Source organism: Calidris pugnax, unplaced genomic scaffold, assembly GCF_001431845.1.
Source record: "Calidris pugnax isolate Ruff unplaced genomic scaffold, ASM143184v1 scaffold56, whole genome shotgun sequence".
Taxonomy (NCBI): domain Eukaryota; kingdom Metazoa; phylum Chordata; class Aves; order Charadriiformes; family Scolopacidae; genus Calidris; species Calidris pugnax.
The window spans coordinates 5,251,045-5,255,167 of record NW_015090839.1 but is presented as its reverse complement, the minus strand read 5'-3'; the positions used below and the strand labels follow the sequence as shown (position 1 = coordinate 5,255,167).

At 53.1% G+C, this 4,123-nt stretch overlaps 1 protein-coding gene across 1 annotated transcript in view; it reads left to right on the top strand.

The window, feature by feature from the left end:
• Nucleotides 1–2,802: 2,802 nt before the first annotated feature.
• The window catches only part of JDP2 (Jun dimerization protein 2), an 18,554-nt gene continuing 17,233 nt past the window's right edge, over nucleotides 2,803–4,123 (top strand). Inside the window, exon 1 of the mRNA XM_014941610.1 lies at nucleotides 2,803–2,815. The gene's annotated coding sequence lies outside the window, so the exon portion shown is untranslated. The remainder of the gene's footprint in view (nucleotides 2,816–4,123) is intronic.

Sequence of the window (4,123 nt, the reverse complement as noted above, 5' to 3'; positions counted from 1 at the left end):
TTGCAGATAATCCTAATACTGAATGCAAAGATCAGCAAAAAGGGAGGCAGATTCATGAGGATTTGGGTGATTTAGGTGGATGGGAGACATGAAAAGCACCGTTTCGTTTAGCAAAGGTTAGATGGTGAGTGTGGGAGCAAGGAGCCAGTCTGAGGAATCCCAGTTAGGCAGAGCCACTGCACAGATCTCTGAGCCCCAGTGGGTGGGAAGGGAATCATTAACCCTGTCAGCCTGCACAGAGAGGAAATGTGTGAGGGAGTTTTACATGCAGGAGGTCAATGTGGCTTTATGTCTGCCAGGCATGTCCCATGTACACCTTGTTGTGCTAGTCAGCCCTGAAGAGGTTACAGAAAGGAGATGAACTGGAGTGGCTAACATCCTGATTAGACCTAGAATATTAATTAATATCAAGTACATAATACTGTGCTTGGACATGCAACAGAGATATTTAGGTCTAGTTTATCATTGGCTTTCTTGGACAGGAATGTCCTAGGAAGGTTACTGTGAGCTCATCTCTGATGGTGGGATCGGGAGGGTGCAGAGGGCAAGCAAAGGACTATCATTGCTGGGGTCTTAAACATGCTTTTTATGCACTTGGAGGACATGGCATATTCAATGTAGAGGACCCTCATGAGCCTTTTCAGTGCTCTAGCTCTCAGCACTGTGCCACAGACGGGGCTGTAATATCAAGAGAGATGCTGAGAAGCCTGGCAAGATGGACCAGTGCTGACTCTGCCTCCCTGCCCACCTTCAGAGGATGCGGCCGTGAGAGGGCCTCCAGAAGGGAAGGGTGAGAAGAACAAGGATGGCCACAGGGCCGTCACATGGCATCCTGGCCTAGGCCTGAATTTGGCCAATGAGCTGCACAGTTCATCCACGTGGGGAAGGCAGAGAAATGCATGCTGTCAGGCAAAAAGCAAAGACTGTTCCCAAGGACTGAGAGCAAATCCTGTGCTGGTACAGCTCTGTTTTGCTCTAGAGTTCGCTCTGTTCCTGATAACTTTCTGGCCCTGTGTTTTGTTGCAGGGGCTGTGTTTCCACATCCATGAGCCTTCACCTTCCACACACTTTATTTTGGACAAAAATATGCAAATCATCCCTTCTGTCTGAGGAGAAAGCCATCTTCCAAGCAGCGAGGTACCGACAGCTTTTTATATTCTGTGCAGAGGAATTTTTGCTTTTTTTCTCAGCCACTCTTGTCTCCATTGCAGATGCTGCCATTCCCACTTGGTCAATTTGTCTTTGTCAGCACATCTTTCCACAGCAGTGGCAAGACTGACGGGCCCTGCTAGGGCCAGCAGTGTTTACCCAACCACTCCGCATCCTTCGGCGAGCAGCCTGTTGTTGGTGACTTTTCTGTTCACTTTTACCCACTGAAGCCACAAATTCTCAATGAATTCTTAGGCCTTTCCTAGCCCAAATGAAACTATCTGAAAAGTAAACATATTTAGTGTTTACATGAGGCAAAACCCAGCTTGGGAAAAGAAAAGTTCAAGCACAGGCGGCTGCAAGAACGAGGAAAATTCCCCTGTGAGAGAAGAGTTCCCAACTCAAGAAAGAATGATGCAAGTTTGTCCCTTTAAACATGTGCGTAAGCACTGTCCAGTACATGGATGCTTCCCTGGAACTAGCTCTTCAACAGTTAAATTAAACAAGTTCCAGTTGGGATTAACGTGGATTATCATAATAATGGAGGCTCAGCTGCCCCCAGGACCTGCAGAGGGGAAGCAGGGAAGGAAAGGCATCTAGGCTGAAGGGAGGGATTCAGCTATACCCTCTCCTCCCTGCTTCCCCACCTTCTTCAGCACAGCCTTGGGTACACAGCTTTGAAATCAGTGCACTGCAAACATGCTGCCAGTGCCTGTCATATACACACTGGTAGGTGGGGTTCCTGCTCCTGTCCTGTGGGGGCTGGCTGGGGAGGAAGAGCACCCATGAAGAGGTCAGCACTTGAGGCGGGGGCTGTAGGTGTCTGTGTTGCAATGAGATCTTCCAGCTCTGCCTGCTAGAGACAGGGAAATGAAAAAGGGAAAAACAATGGAAGACAGAGCCAGGAGAGCTCTCTTTCTTCCAGCCCCCAGCAGAGAAGGGGAAATGGCATTTTCCCACCTTCCCCAGGGCAGGGAAGGGCTGCAGGAAAAACCAAGTGCTGGACTGGACCTTGCTCTGCAAGGTCATCAGCCTCCTCTGAAATCCCCCTGGTTTTCCCTCTCCCTGCCCGCAGGACGAAGCAATTGCTGCTGTGCCCTGAAGGCAACCTGTGTGGATTGCTAGAGAGAGATATGGTCAACCACACTGGGATCCCTCCAGCTTAAGGCATTAGAAAAGCCTGATCTGTCTGATAGGTGAAGGAATGCATACAGGAAAAATGCATCCCAGCTCAAACTGCTCCCTTCCCCCTGAGAAGAAGTGCCAAGATTTAAGAAATATTGGGGTTGTATGCAAAGGTGTATAAAAAGTGTTCTGTTTCTCTGAAAACAAAAATAAAAAGCCAATAGTGTGAGGAGAGTAGGAATGAGGATACGTGTGCAGTGTCCTGCCAAACCAGGCTGTTACCTATTTCTGTAGGACATCTTGGGCAAAGTATATCCTATATTGAACGCAGTGTTTCTGGTCTCCTGTTCCTGCTCAGTCCCAACTCCCCAAAAGGAATTCTCTTTCTCTTGCCGAGACACAGATGAAGGGGAAAAGGCTGGAAGTGCTGGCAGTGAGACCTTGTGGACGATGAATAACAAGAATCTTCAGTGATGAAAAGAAATTAAATTGGTAAATGCTAAAAGAAACAATGACTGAGAAGCCAGGAGAAGGATACAAGGTAGGGTGGATGGTGCCTCTCTGTGCAGCTGGGTGGGTGGAAAGGATAGGGCAAAGAGATGGTGGTATTGCTCAGCTTGATCACAGACTCCTCTTGTCTGTAGTGACCTGCCCACAGGGCCCGGGGACACACAAGAGGTCTCAGAGGAATTTGCTGGTCGTGAGTCCTCGCTGTGGTTCATCCTGTTTGAGAGACACGTCTCACCTCTTTCCCCATACTTTGGGGCTCAGGCAGAGGGAACTGGGTGGTGCCACTCAGCCCAGCACTTCTGCTAACCACCTTTGTTATTTTTTATTTCCAAAGAAAAAGGAGTGTTTATGTCCTGAAATGCTTTAGGAGCAACAGCCCTGGAGCATCCGGTACCTGTGGCAGGTCCAGCGTGGCCCTGCGGCTGTGCAGAGCTTTGCTTCCCAGAACAGTTTGGCAGACGTTGGTGGGATGAGGCCAACATTAGAGGGAAAGAGGAAGGAGACAATTCAGATCCATGCAAATAAGTTATCAGGAAGGTCCCAGTCCCACCTGCTCCCCCATCTCCACCTAACATCATGGTGCTAGAGCACGGGGGCACCATGAGTGTGCCTGTGCCTCGGGCAATGTCCCTCCTGGGATGTCCCGGAGATGATAAGGGCAGAAGGCCAAAACAGCTGGGCAGGGGAACCTTGAACCCCTCTGCTTCCTGGCTCCTCTCCATCCCAGTCAAAGGCCTGGCAGAGCTGGGGCTGACAGCCCTTGACCTGTGTACGGGGAGAGACAGCCTCGTGTGGGGCACGAGCAGGCCAGGCTGGGGTGGGATGTGATGAGATGAGGAGCAGGCAGTGGGGTTGTCCTGCAGCTCTCCTTGTCCCCTGTGGCTTTGCTGCCCTGGGTGAGGTGAGGTTGGCACTGGGCAGCCCCGGCCACCACTACTCTCTCTGGTCCTTTGCCTCCTTGTTCCCAGGCGCAGGAGTGAGGAGCGGGGGCTCCTGCTGAGCCTGCCCCGCGGGCTCTCCCGGGCAGGGCTGCGGTGGCACCGGGACGGGTGGCCGGGGCCGCCCGGGACCGGGTCCTGGTGTGGGCGGGGGTGGCGCTGAGCCGGGGGGCGGCACAGCACCCGGTCGGGGGTGCCGGGGCTGCCGGCTGCGAGGGCGCAGGGATGCCAAGGGCTGGCGGGTGCGGAGTCCCGGGATGCGGGGATGCCGGGGTGCGGGATGTCGGGGTGCCGGTGGCCCGGCTGGTCCCACCCCTGCGCGGCGCTCCCCGCCCCGCGGCCCCGCTCCCCCGCCCTCCCTGACGTGTGGCGCTGGCAGCCCGGCCGGTTCCGCATTCCCG